General features: G+C 40.5%; 1 protein-coding gene across 1 annotated transcript in view; it reads left to right on the plus strand.

The window, feature by feature from the left end:
• Window positions 1-12,743: 12,743 nt before the first annotated feature.
• Window positions 12,744-15,381, plus strand: part of Wdr72 (WD repeat domain 72) — a 161,519-nt gene continuing 158,881 nt past the window's right edge. Inside the window, exon 1 of the mRNA XM_051197946.1 lies at window positions 12,744-12,842. The gene's annotated coding sequence lies outside the window, so the exon portion shown is untranslated. The remainder of the gene's footprint in view (window positions 12,843-15,381) is intronic.

Raw genomic sequence — 15,381 nt, forward strand, 5'->3', positions numbered from 1 at the left:
GTTATAAGCTAAGATATTTATCTGTTGAACCATTTCTCTGGCCCCTAAAAGATAACTAGATCTATGTGCAAAAAAGCAAAAGTTTTTTTGTGTCCCAGCAGTAAAAGAGCACAAAACAAAAAATTTTAAACAACAAATTTTAAGTAACAACAATAAAAAGAAAAGCAGAAATGTGTTTACTAGAAGGTTACAGAACTTTTTATTATGTATTTTAATAATTTGAAGGGTAAATTAATAAAACATCTAGACATTTAACCTATTAGTATATGCATTCTCTTTCATTTCCATTTCTATCCAATATTGATAAATCTTTAAAGAAAATCTAAAAAATTTACTGACACAAAACAACCAAGAAATCTGGAATGTTATCAAAAGACAAAATCCAGGAATGATACAAATAGAGGAATGAGAAAATTCCAGCTCAAAGGTCCAGAAAATATTTAAAAAAATCATAAAAGAAAATTTTCCTTACCTAAAGTACAAGAAGCTTCCAGAACATCAAATAGACTGGGCCAGAAAATAAAAAGACCTGAGCCACAAAATAATCAAAACACTAAAGAAATAGAACAAAAAAAGAATATTAAAAACTGCAAGGGAAAAAGATCAAGCAACATATAAAGGCAGACCTATTAGAATTAAACTTCTCAATGGAAACTCTAAAATAGAAAGGTCTGAACAGATGTGCTACAGACTCTAAAGAGTCACAGATGTCAGCCCAGACTACTATACACAACAAAATTTTCAATCACCATAGATGGAGAAAACAAGATATTCCATGATAAAGCAAAATTGGTACAATATCTATTCACAAATGCAGCCCTACAGAAGGTGCTAGAAGAAAAAAATCCAACCCAATGATGTTAGGCACACCCATGAAAACATAGGAAATAATCACACACCAGCAAAATCAAGAGAAGGAAAGCACACACACACACACACACACACACACCACCACCACCACCACCACCACCACCAAAATAACAGAAATCAACAATCATTCGTCTGTCTCAAATACAAGAGAGAGAGAGAGAGAGAGAGAGAGATTAATAGAATAGGCATGAAAACAAGATCCATTTGCTGCATGGAAGAAACACACCTCACCATCTCACCATCAAGGGTGCATATTACCTCAGGGTAAAAAGTTAGAAAAAGATATACTAAGCAAATGTACCTAAGAAGTATACTAATATAGCCATTTTAATATTTAACAAAATAGACTTCAAATCAAAACTAATCCAAAGAGATAGTGAAGGCTACTACATACTCATCAAAGGAAAAACATCCACTAAAATGACATTTCAACTCTTAACATCTATGCTTCAAACACAAGGGCACCCAAGTTTGTAAAAGAAATACTACTATAGCTTAAATCACAGATTGCCCTCAAGTCTGAGTTTACGTAGTCTTCCATCAGATGTGGAGTTGGTATAAAATCCCACTCCAGGAGAGGGAATCCATACTGACACTGGGTAACAAAGAAACAGAACTAGACAGCCCAAAGATGCTGGGTAACCAAGAAACAGAACTAGACAGCCCAAAGATGCAGGGGAAAAAAGTCAATAAATTGACCCCTAGAGATATTCTGTCATACTTGTTGATCAATGCCTTAATCAGCTATCATCAGAGATGGAAACAAATGCAGACATTATGTGGAGAGAGAGTCTAAATGGGACATCTCCATTAAACTCCTCCCCTTGGTGCTCAGGAAATCCCAAGGTAGAGGAGGTAGAGAGATTGTAAGAACTAGAGTGGATGGAGGATGCCAGCAGAACAAGGCCCTCTGAATCAACTAAGCAAAGCTTATATGAACTTACAGAGACTGAAACAGCAAGCACAGGGCCTCTATGGGTCTGCACCAGGCCCTCAGTGTATCTATTATAGCTATTAGCTTAGTATGCCTATGGGACTCTGATCTTGTGCCTGTTCTTGGGACTCTTTTCCTCCTGTTGGGTTGCTGTGTCTACCTTTGATGTGATAGTTTTTGCTTCATCTTATTCTATTTTATTTTACCATGTTTGGTTGTTTCTTAGAAGCCTGTTATTTTCTAATGAGATACAGAAAGGGAATAGAAGGGAAAGGGAGGTGGGGAGGAACTGTGAGGAGTGGAGGGGAGGACGATACTCTATGAAAAAAGAATGTACTTTCAATAAAAGGGAGGGTGGTTGGATGCTTCCTGGAAGTGTTACCAGCAAGAAATTGATATAATTTTGTTATATTTTGATTTAATGGTTGAAATAAAACTCAGCTAAGGTCTGTTTTAATTTATCATTTCTTTGACTCTAATGCTATCAAGTGTTTGAATGTATTATCCTGAGTGAAATGGCTATTTATTTTCTTTTTCCACTTTAAAATTGAGATCTAGTTTTAATATTGATGTTTAATATTAACATTGACAAAGAATATATAAATACAATATAATTTATTGTTCAAATTGGTACTACCAGTGTCAGTGTTGCTTAATAGTTGGCATTTAATGTTATGTTTATTATAAGACTTACTTTATTTATCAGATATTTGCAACAATAGACACTGTGCCATTTTTTTTCAAAATACAACTGAGTATGGCTAGATCTATGTTCACATTCTCTGTGAGCTACTTCCAGTTTTAGCTCTGGATCCATGCCCCCCATTGATGGTCTATGACTCAGGTTTTCCTTGGCAGCATCAGGTAGCTACCAAACTGTACTTAATAGCTGTTCATTATTTTAAATGTCAACTATTTTATGTCCTTGGGTTCAAGAGTTACCTGGGGCCAATAAGGTAGGACTCCTGGTTCTGTGGCTCTGCTTGGACTCTGTCCAAAGCATCATCAGGTGGCTGCCCCAGGCTAGACTCATTTGGAAGCTTGAAGCAGATGTAGATTTTCTTCTCTTTAGAATCTGGAACTGCTTTGTGACTGCTAAACTGTGAGCACCAGCATTCAAGAAGCCAGGGCAGAGGATGTTTCTCTTGAACACTGTAGGGAGCCCTGCCCTGCTGTGCAAGAAATTGGACCATTAGGCTCTGGTAGAGAGCACATGGGGAAGTCACATAGGAAGGAGAAGCTCTGAGTTCTACTACTAGATGGTATTTAAAATAATGAACAACTACAATGTATTTTAGTGTTGGGAGCATAGCATGAAGGTCTTTGGGTCCACAGATCTTCAGAGAAACAGGAATGTTAAGCACACAGGATTGTCTTTCCAATGTGAAAGATGTGAAACCTGTTCTTTCATCCAGAAAGTTAAGAACTGGAAGTGATTGACAGCCTGGCTGACCTTCATTATATGTTGGGCCAGGCCATATGGAGCTCTTACAACCAACACAGGAAGCAGCTAGTAACCAAATTACTCCCACAACCAGGACCAGAAGTGGCAAATAGCTTAAATGACCTATCTGTATTTCAGAGACCAGGCCCTTAGGCCCTTAAGCTAGTATAGGCAGCATATCTCTAGAACCCACCTTCTTGGAAGAAATGACATGTACCCTGAATTGAGTTTTAATGTCATTATGCTTCCTCCTTGTGTAACAGTATTGTTTAACATCAGAAAACCTTTTACCAAATCAGCTGGACTAGTACATTGGGAATAAACTGCCTGTTGTTAGATTCCCCGAATGTTAGTAGACTACCTGAAGTCTTATCCAGGTTGATAAGTCAGTGTGCACCAGGTTTTCATTCTCATCTCTTCTGTGTTTCTGTTTCCTCTATAACAACACCAGCATGGACCCCCTCATTTAGTTACTACAAACTGCTACCATGGAAAACGTGAGTCATAAGGCACCCATGTGAGGCATGGATCCAGAACTGTAAGTGGAATGAGCTCACAGAGATTATAAATGTAGATTTAGCCATACTCAATGGAATGGAGTAAGAGTTGACTAGACTGATAAATAAGACAAGTTGGATGAGGAGATGGGAGGAGACAAAGGGGAGGCAATAAGGTATTTGTGCTCTGAGGAGTTGATAATGGAGGAATGTTAATCTGGTCTGTGGAGCAAACTGGATTGATAGAAAGAGATCAGTGAAAGAGAACTCAGCAAGCAAAGCAAGTCTCTGGGAATCACATTTTAGTCTCAACCCTGTTGCTGTGATAACATATATACTGGACCAAAAACAACTTAGGGGAGAAAAGTTCACAAGTTCACAGTTCCAGGGGATGTCCATCATGCAGGTAAGTCAAGGCAGGAAGCTAAAATGGCTCGTCTCATCACACCCACAGTCAAGAGCAGAGAAGTAGACAGTTCATCAGTGCTTACTGCTCAGCTACTTTCCTCTACTCCACACTAGGACTTGTTTCAAAATTATATCTTAAACAACTGCTAGAAAACCAAGCTGAGTCAAGAGCAAAGAGTCCTTTCTCTTATATCTGTCTATCTACTCTTCTCATGAGACCAGTTGAAAGAATAATCTAAGATTCTGCTGCCAAACTGTCCAAACATTAGGCTTGTTGAAGTCATAAATCTGTGTGGGCACTGGAAATTATTTTCTCAGGTTCACTGATCAAGAACTGGGTTCTATCCATAATATGCTCTGCTCCTTGACCCTTTCTGGGATATTAATATAACTTCTGGAAATTAACTTCCTTTCATGTCAAAGTGTGCTAGAATCTATGGGGTAGTTTTTCTTCTGAAAATGGCCAGTTGCTACTACTGAAGGAAGCAAGGCTGTAGTTGATCATACAAACAGTAAAGAAATCATAGCCATTGCAGTTGTATCCATCTGGGGTGTCCATCTTCTTGCATTGTCCCCAATAATTATTCTATTCCATGATTAGAATTTAGAGCAGAGGAAGCAACTATATTTGATTATTGTTACAGTAACAGTCAAATTATCCAGTGTTCACCTTTATTAGGATCCAGAATTCTATCATTTAAAAATATATTGACTTTCCAGGTGGTGGTGGCACACACCTTTAATCCCAACACTTGGGAGGCTGAGGAAGGCAGATCTCTGTGAGTCCAAGGCCAGTTTGGTCTACAGAGTGAGTTCTAGGACAGCATCCTAAGCTACAGAGAAACTTTGTCTTGAAAAACTAATATATATACATATGTACGTATTTTGTCATTTCTCTTTCAATGTAGGAACCACTACAACATGAGAAAGAAATGCATTTGACTTTGGAATAAAGTACTAGAAAGATAGTGTGTCTAAATGTTATTTTTCACCTACAATATTGTATCATAAGGCTGGCCAATGCCTCTGCTGTAGTCAAGAGCCTACCACCATTTTAAAAAGCCTGACTTACACTCGCTTAGAACTTGAGAAGCAGCTGAAGGATCTTCAGTCTTCCTGTCCATTAAAGAACATTCACCCACATGTGTGCATGCACACACAGTTAAGTGTTTTTTAACCCTCAAAATGTTCTTCATGACTCCCTGTCCATCAAAACAACTACTATTGCAGCTACTAAGGAGGCTAATGTAGGAGGATCATGAATTCAAGGCTGACTGGATAATTTACCAAGAGTGTTCCAGAATAAAAAGTAAAAGTGGGGCTGGGAAAATGTGCAATACAAGAGTGCCCACCAAGCAGTCATTGAGCCCTGGGTTCTGTTCTTAGTGCAGCACAAAATGACAAGGGCAAACACTAAGTGTTGATATGAGGACTGAACAAAAAATTGGTGATTTGATCTGTTTTTACAAAGACAATGTGGTAAGGTTTCGTAAGGACCTGTGAGGTTGATATTTGAACCCAGCTTCCTCATGGTAAGATAGACAGCCATAAATAAAACAGTAAACTTCCTGAGGCTTCATTCCATAAAGGCATCTTAGGAAAGGAAAGGGTTAAATTCATCACACCCTTCCAGGTCATAGTCCACCACTGAGAAGTCGGGGTAGGAACTCTAGACACAGACCTGGAACAAAAGCCATAGAGGGACCTTTCCTGCTGGCTTGCTCTCAGGCTCTTGCTAAGAAGTCAAGACCCACATGATTTGGAATGCTACCACCCACAGTGGGCTGGACCTCCCCATATCTATCATCAGTCAAGATAATCTCACTAAGACATAGCCACAGACTAATCTAATATGCACAATCTCTCAATTAAGACTCCCTCAGAGGACTGTAGGTTGTGATGAGTTGACAGTTGAAATTAACTAGGCCAGTAACGAAGTATTTAAACAAAATGCAAACAGAGACAAGTAAAGGTTGAACCACAACTGTCACAGCAACTGAAAGTAACAGAGGGACTTTTGCCACTGCTCTAAGATTTTGGACCCTGTCCTAGAGTCACCACAATTACATGTCTGAAGTAGTGGTTTCTGTCATCAGGATGGCTGGATGCTGTAAGGGATCTGCCTAATAGCACTGTTGAGAATCTATAAATACATCCTACCCACCAAAGAGCACAGTTCACTTGAATCTGGCATCAAAGGACCTTTGTAAGAAAGGTTTTCTATTTTAGAAAGTGACAAGTTATTAAAGTATGATATGGTCCCCCAATAGATTGTCCTGAACCAAAACCACAGATATCTGACAAACTTATAGTAAATTTAAATAGCATTAACTTATAATTTTTGTGCATGTGTTAGATGTCATTGTTATTAGTTCTACTGCTTTTTTTATTTTAAATAATATCAATACACATATTACTTTCAGTCCTCAATGTTTTAGTGTTCAGATAGAACCATCAAATGTCTATCAAGTATTTCCTGAAGAGTCCCATACATTAGGATACTCTCTGTGTCATTTTTTTCTATCACTCCTAGAGATGCTCTCCTGCCTTCCTCTTCCTCTCCTCAGTGAAATGCCACTGCCTGGTTTTGGTCAAACATCTCAGACAGGGTTTTACCTTCACCAAATTCTCATAGGGACTTCCTGCATATTATGTTGTCCTCTTTTTTATGAATATTTTTAATGTCCTTCTTGATTGATTACAAAAATATATTTGAGAAGAAAATGTGTTATAATTGGTTGACAATTTAGCTGGATATAGAATGTTACTCTGGAGATTCATTTTCCTTCAAAATTGCATGGGTGTCAGTGTTCTAGTCTAGTATTCTGTGTGGCCTTCTGCTGTGAGCGACCCTTAAGTCTTCTCTCTTTGGTGACCTTTAGTCTGTCTTCTCTCTGTATATAAGGTTTTAGAAGCTGTTCATTATCCCTGACACCCTGGAACTTCATAGTAATGTATATGTGATATAATTTTATTTTTGTGTAAAGATTTTACATTTATTTTATTTTTTAATAATTTTAGTTATATTTATTTGTGTATATGTTTATTGCAATTAGATGGGAAGTATGTGCTATGGATTGCTCATGATGTTAAGCAGACAGCTTCTTAGAGTCCATTCTCTTCTATAATGTGGGTCCCATAGACCAAACTCGTGTGAGTATTGGTGGCAAGTACCCTTACTCACTGAGACATTTTGCCAACCCTACTTATTTTATTCTCAATGATAATAATTGGCAAAATAAAAACTGCTTATGTTTATTTACCCACATTTTATCTATAATTTTATTTAGATTTGTGAATTTTTTGTTTGTTCCCATTTATCTATATGGGAGATATTATGGCAATTCCATAAATGTATATCAGATAGATCTTTCAAAGTAATACACATTTCCTCTCTCTATATACATACACATACACACATACACACACCCCCCCACACACATATATATATACATATATATATATATTACTTATTTTCATATGTTGGGAGTTTGATGATCCTCTATGCAGTTACAATATCTCCTAAACTGTGCTTTACCAATTCCCCCACTAGGCTAAAATACCCCAGATCTATAAAAATCTTAAGAGTTTGGCAAATGTTTGGAGCCAGGATGTATAATCAGTCCTTGATCTCAATGCTAACATGGAAATTTGTCAATAAAAGTTCACACATGCATAGGATCCTTCAAAAATTTACCAACAAAGTAGATCTTCCTGAAGAGGGGCACCTCCTTCCAGGATGTCTATAGTTTTGCAGAGGTCTGATCCCATTATTACAGTGTCTACTGATTCATAGTTATTATTTAAGGAGAGAGGTGAAGAACAGAGACAGAGTTAGAGGAGATAGAGGTAGAGACAGACAGAGACTCTGGGCCTATCAGCCCTTCTGTAGGAACAGAATTATGTCAATCATTTTCATGCCTCATCGGTCCATGTGGCTTGCACTTCAAAAAGGATTCCCTTGCTAGCCAAATGATCATCTATCTGCCTAAAGCTGTGTGGTTTATTTACAGTTACTTAGCTAATGGCAGGCTAGAATGCACAGACCACTGATCTGATTCTTCCTGAATTCCAAGTATTTTCTGTTTCTAGGTAAGGAAGGCTCTGCAAAAACAGACAGTTTAACTCAAGGTACAAGAGTTGCAAACAGTTCCAAAGACATATGATAAAGGTTACACAAAGCAGAAATGTTTTCTACTGTCTGTAAAATGTCATCTTGCTATGGCATCCCTTCAAGTAACTTTTGCCTCACCCAGCACCAGCATTCAAGACATTCTTTTGGTGAGTTGATATTTCCTGGTAAGAAACATATTCTATTCTCCCTGTTTAATTCTACAAATTACATGAAAGTTCCTTTAGTTTCTAGGTACTCTTCAAATTGCACACACTGTGAAATCTGTCTTCTATGGGATATGTATTTCTATGAGAAATGGTGACAGATAGTCGTGTAACTAGAAACACATTAAAAATGCCAAAGAGTCCTACCACCACAGTTAAGCCGTCCATATCTATGCCAACCACTAACCTGTTCTGTGTCACTATAGTCTTGTTTTCTCAGAATAACACCGAAATGGAATCAGTTGATGGTGTGTAGTCTCTTAGGTCTAGCTGTTTTCATTATGAAGGGCATAGGAGGCCCAGGCAAGTTTCTGTATGTATCAGTAACCTGTTCCTGTTTATTGTTAGGCACCACTCCAGCCTACAGACACACTAGAGTTGGTTTGTTTATTTACCTGCTAGAGTTGTTGCCTGTAATGAATTAAATTGCTATAGGAGGGTGGAAGAGATAACTCAATGTTGAGTGGTACTGACTGCTTCCAGAGGATCCAGGTTCGATTCCCAGCATAGTGGCTTACAACTGCCTATAACTTAAATTCATTCCCTGTGGTTTCTACAGGTATTTGAACACACACACACACACACACACACACACACACACACACACACACACACAATTTTAAATTAAAATAATATTAAAGAAAAAGAAACAAGTACGTATATTCTACACTCAAAGTGAGGGTGGGTGGGTGTTAGACTCCCCTGAAGGAGAGTCACGGAATCATTGTACACATACTAAACCATCATGTTATACTTCTTTTTCAAAAATTGTCCAGAATTACTTTCTTGAACAATATTTTTAGGCTCTTCTATATTATAATACACAAGAAGTAAAACCACCACTTACACAGATATATTTAATTGTGCAAAATTCTTTCAGAGCTTAAAGACAAGATCACACCCTTGATAGCATCTTACCATCAAAGTAACACATTTAGGATGCTCTGAAATACTTGGCTTTGCACTCACTTTCCTGCATCCAGTAGTTTTGCTATGAATGGATTATAAAATAAAGCATTATGATCTTGCTAACCTCATTGATAGAGTGGGAGGAAAGAGAGAGGGTATCTTTGTAACTACGGATACTTCTTACAGAACATAACTGTGTTTAGACCCATGCCTGGACATCTGAACAGATGTCCCAGCAATTAAGTGTGCTTGTTATTCCTTCAGAGGACCTGGTTAAGTTCCAAATACCCACATGGCAGCTCAAAAAAGTCTGTAACTCCAGTCTCAGAGGATCTGTGCCCTCTTCTGGTCTCCAGAAACACTGCACATACAGGGGGTGCACAGACATGTATGCAATTGAAACAACCATACACATATAATAATACATTTTCAAATAATAATTTAAAAAATTATCATTGAGGAAGGAGTCAGAGGGCTGAGAAAAATCCCTTATTGGGGGAGGGGAACCATCATTTATCATAGCAAGCATCTCAATCCCTGGGCTGAGAAGGAGAGAATTCCACAAACACACCAAGAAAGATGAATAGGGAGAGCCACATCAAGTGGTGATTATCTTGACTTAGCAATTTTGTTGCTGAAATCTCTTCTAAAAAATATACAACATAGCATATTTTATCTAAAAACTAGAAGCAAATACCCAGCAAGTAGGAAGTAGTCATACTCCAATCTATCAGTTTAGCAATCACAAAGGATGTGGATGACAAAGATGACTTGGGTGTAAAGTAACCTTCTTGCCATGTTTTGATGGAAAGAATTTAAATGTTACCTACATAATACTACAATCATGTGGAGAGATTATTTTGTTGCAAAGAGAGAGTCCAGAAATGTTACAAAATGTGCAGGTCTGGTTGGCATAATTTGGAATATATTTTCTCTCCTTCCTCATCTGTGTATTTCTTTTAATGTTCTGACTCTTAGAAAATCAGTTTATACTATTACCAATGAGATGGCTCAGCAGGTAAAGATGCTTGCTGCCAATCCTGACCACTTGACTTCAATCTCCAGGACCCATAGAGTATAGAAAGAGAACTGCTAAAAAGTAATCCTCTGACTCTACATGTGTGTGTGGGGGGGGGGAGGGTCTAAGGTGTGGTTACTCTTGATCCTCAAAGCCAGATAACAAGAAATTAAATATAAGGTGTGGTTACTGAATCCTTGGAGAATTTAGGAAGACAAGTCTCTTTGTTCCATATACATGATACCATGTTCCCTTTTTGGTTAAGGATTTTAAGAATGTTGAAAAATATTCTGCAATGCCCTCCTGACAATATTCCTGTGTCTCTGTCTTGTCTCTTAACTCCCTTAGTTAGCCCTTCTTGGACCATACTTACCCTCTCTGGTATGAACCGGTTGGTTCCGACTGCAGCTCTGCAAACACAGACTCCTATATCACAGGGTTCAGATATCTCCAATACTGTCACTGCTACACCAGTACAAACACTACTAAACAGCCTGAACTAGGTGGTGCTGAAGCCTGCAATCCCATTGCTTGAGAGATATAGATAGGAGGGACCTGATTTTGAAGCCAGGCCATGCTACTGAAGGAGATCTTGTTTCAAATGAAAAGGGGAAGACCAAATTTTGTGTGTGTTTGTGTGTGTGTGTGTGTGTGTGTGTGTGTGTGTGTGTGTGTGTTGGATTTTCTATGTGTAAGCCTCACTGTCCTGGAACTAGCTTGGTAGACCAGCAGTTTGGCCTCAAACTCACAAATTTCTGCCTGCTTTTGCCTCCTAAGTGCTGGGATTAAAGGTGTACCCTATCACTGCCCAGCCTATAAGCTGTATTTTTACAATACTTTCTTTAGTCCAAAAGATTTTCCTCCCTGGCCTCTATTCTTGTTGGTTCTGAAAACATCATGGCCTAATGGAGTAAGACCCAGAATAGGATGTTGTGTCAAACACTAAATTACTATGCCAGATCTCTTATGACAGCAACCAAGTTCCAAGTTGTTCCCACATGCTGGGGCCTCTGTTAAAACTAGAGTTGAGGGCTCTACCCAGAAGGTTGAAGAGGTGCTTAGGGATGAGGCACATGTGTAATTCCTAACTTTGATGCATGCATACTTAGGGATCAGAACTAATTGTGGAAGGTTATTGAGGCTTTGGGGAGAGGAGGCTAGGGCCCTTGGCAGTGAGTGACTGGTTACATGCATGACTTCCGTCAGCAAGGTTTTAGCTATCTATTGTGGGCTCCATGTCCCATATTTTACAGGGCCTCAGTGTGGCAGAGGAAGCCAAGTAAGGGCAGTGGCAGTAAGCTGTGGTAACTTACGATACAAAAGGAGGAATACCATGGATGGGGTGTGGGTCAGCATTGCCCGGGAGGGGAAGTGAGGCTCCAGCTGGACCCAGAATAGGAAACTAGTAAGGCACAGAGAACCCAAGGTCTAAGACAGGAAGAGGAAGGCCTTTCCTAGGAGATCTACAACCTTGGAATCAGCCCTCCTGGACAGGACACTATGTCCTGAGCACCTGAGAATCAGCATTATTGAAAAAGGAGGGGCTAAAATCTCTGTCCACCTATTTGCCCGGGTTTCCTAATCCAGAGACTTTATGGTTTAAAGGGTTAAACAACTGGGTGATCAGAGAACATCAGAGGCCCTAGAAATAGGCCTGTCTGAACCTCCCCAGATTTGGGGTTATAAGTGCACAGGCCTCCAAGCCAGACATTTTACTGGGTTCGGGACCCCCATATTTGTGAGGTAAGCATTTTACTGGCTGAACTTTTCCTTAGTTGTTGTTGTTTTTTTTTTTTTTTTTTTTTTTCAGTCTAAACAGTGTAATCCAGCACTCCACACCCACAGGAGGCCCTCTCCGAGAAACCCCTTACCAAAGTCCTTGGGGCACTGGCACCTGGCCGCCTTGGGTTTCAGCGACAGAGTCCCTGGAAGGATTGGCCTTGGTCAGGGGCATGAAGTTCTCTGCAGGAGAAAGGGCGGTGGGAAGCAGGCCTGACTGGAGCCAGCTGGGTCAGCACGGGCCTGGGCGGGGCAGAAAGGTGGAGGCGGATCCGACTTGAAGCCTCCTAGCCCAGCCCTGTCACCTGTGGGTTTGGCGCAACTCCGAGAAAAGCGGACGCTCCTCCCTTTCTGGGAATCTGCGCATCTGTAGGGTGGGCCTGGAGACAGCCTCACTTAGCTGTCCCCACCTTGGGTTCTCCTGGGAAGCTGCTCCTGGATAGTTCGGAGCACTTGCCTTTCCAGTGGAGAAAGTTTCTAATTTACAGCTAGCTCCGCAGCAAGACCCGTGGAGGTGAGCTCCTGCTGGCTGTGCGAGACAGCTGAAGGCTGCTGGGGACACAAGCCCAAGGAAAACTCCTGCTCCCACCTGTCGCCAAGAGAGCTCTAAAGAAAGAAGATCTGCTCAAACAAGACCCCTCTCTTGTGAGTTTGGACTGGGGAGAGGCTGAATTGTACGGGGTGGCAAGGGCATGCCTGTTTTAAGAAAATCTGGGTAAGGTGACCTGCGAGCAAGAAGCTCTCCAGGGCAGTGATTCGTCCACCAGCCTTCATTGCTTCCAGCTCGTTTGTGTACAGTTAACAATGGTCTGCACAGAGCCTGGTTCTGCCTTAAACCCTTCCTTCCTCCTCCTGGAGGTTGTCCGTCCAAGGAGTTCAAGGTCAGCTATTGCACACTAGGTCAGTTTGGGGGAATATTTTTCACCTGATGCAAATATTTACAGCCTCTCCCCTGACCCTGTTCACATATAGGGTTTTCACTTGCTCTATCTTCCCTAACCCCCCTCCCCCCACATCTTTAAATTGTCCTTTTTTTCTATGCATGTTTTGTAAATTCTTTGGATATTTCGCGTATGTATACAATATATTTGGATCATTCACACTCCTTCCCCTAACTCCACCCAAATCCACCCCACCATGGCAGCCCTCCCTTCCCAACTTTAAGTCTTCATTTTTTTTTAAATAAACCAAGTACAATTTGTGCTGCCTGAACACACACATGTGTTGGGGGCCATCCACTGAAGCATGGTGCATCTAGCAGCGGCCACGCCCTTAAAACTGCCTCTCCCTGGCCCAGAAGTCATCAGCCCTTGGTAGCTCCTCTGAACTGGGTGGGTGGGGGGGTCTGTGAGTCCCTCCCCCTACCTTCCAGGAATCTCGGTACCAGGGGAGAAGAAAGTTAGCTCAAGGTCTAGCAAGCGATTACAGCTACGGAGTCCTCTGTCTTCTTTCTCTCATCCTTTTTTTTTTTTTTTTTATTAAACATTATTCCCTCCTTCATTTCTTCTAGTTCCTTCAATACTAACAGGCTCCTAGAGTGTATGCTGTAAAGAACACACTAAAGGAGAAGGGAAGTGGCCCTCCACATGACACTCTGAAAAGAGACTTCACTTTAAAAACCACACAAGTTGGTCTTCTGTGTTGTGTCCCATATTGCTGCTTCTTTGGGGGATAAATGTAAATTGGAACTCCTTTCTCAAGACAATGTTTTGCTATGCCTCTCCGTAGGTAGAGGCTCTCCTACTGTCTCTACCCAAGGGAGGCATGAGAAATCTGGGGCCCTCATGCAGGCTTACACTGAGAAGGAGTTCTGAGATAATTGTGAGGCACCTTAAAGGTATTGGTATCACGACATCCCAGGGTTTCAAGACTGCTGCATTCAGAAATCCCAATCCTGACAATTTGCTTATTTCTGTTACTTAATAATGATAGTGTTGCTCACAATGACTCATAGTGGCATAGTGGCAGCCTCTGTAACTGTTCTGTCAGCTCATTGTAGTCAGCACTTCTCTGGATTTTTTTTTTTTTTTTTTTTTTTTTTTTTTTGAAGCGGTTGTTAAGATTTTTGGACCCTGCTCTCCACTAGGTCGGAGGCTATGGTAGGAACCTGGCGGAAAGAATTGAACTGTGTTCTGAGCTCTAGTTCCCACTTAGTCTTGAAGTTCCATTGAGTCCTTTCCTATATTGTGTGTGTGTGTGTGTGTGTGTGTGTGTGTGTGTGTGCGCACGCGTGATCACACGCGTGTATGTACAAGCATTTATGCTGGTGTTTGTGAGGCTATGTTTTCTGTTAATTTTCAGAAGAAAGACTTCTCAGGAAGGGTATTTGAACTCTTCTTAGTGGGGAGCACTGCTCTGCAGAATTTGGACTGTGGACTTTCCTCTTGGTTCTAGAAGGTACTCTGGCATGCTGGACATCTCTGCAGCTGACTAAGGACATGGGGTTTAGGACTGATGGGACCTTAGACAGACTACCTTTACTCTCCATGTCTCATTTCCTTCTGGCTAGAGAGGATAAAACCCCCTAGGATGTTTTGTGGAGTGAAGGATACAACATAAACAGTACAGGGCCTGCAAGTAATAGTCATTCAACACGAGACAGCAACCTCTTCAGTGTTCTTTTTGCTTATGATTTTTTTTCATTCTTGGAGATTTTTTGTCTGTTTTGTTTTGACACAAGGTCTCATGTAGCCAAGGCAAGCCTCAAAATTTTCTATGCTCCTGGGGGTGACCTTGAACTCCTGATCCTTCTGTCACCATAACCTGTCTCTTTTTCTTTTGTTAAGATAAAAGGTATCTCAAAATAAATATCAAGTCCATACACATACATGTTCCACATTCAAATAAGAGCAGGATGACGCCCTCCTGGTTCACAGTTGGTGAATGTGTTGCCTGTGAGTTGTGAACCCAGAGAACAGTTGTCATCTTAAGAGGCTTTATGACATAGTCCACTGCCAAAAGTATTCTCCCCATCTGCACTTTGCTCTGTGTGTCCACCTCAGAGTCTCATTCTTGGGATAAGTATCCATATACTTACCTGTCTAGGGAAGAAGGCGAACAGTCTCCATTCATACCTGTTCGCAGATAATATGTAGACTCTGACTTCCTTCCAGACATTTGCTCTGTTAACTACAGCTAGACCTTGCTAAATTATTTCACCTATGGATTTTGCTATCCTCAAATG

This window comes from Phodopus roborovskii, unplaced genomic scaffold, assembly GCF_943737965.1.
Source record: "Phodopus roborovskii unplaced genomic scaffold, PHOROB, whole genome shotgun sequence".
Taxonomy (NCBI): domain Eukaryota; kingdom Metazoa; phylum Chordata; class Mammalia; order Rodentia; family Cricetidae; genus Phodopus; species Phodopus roborovskii.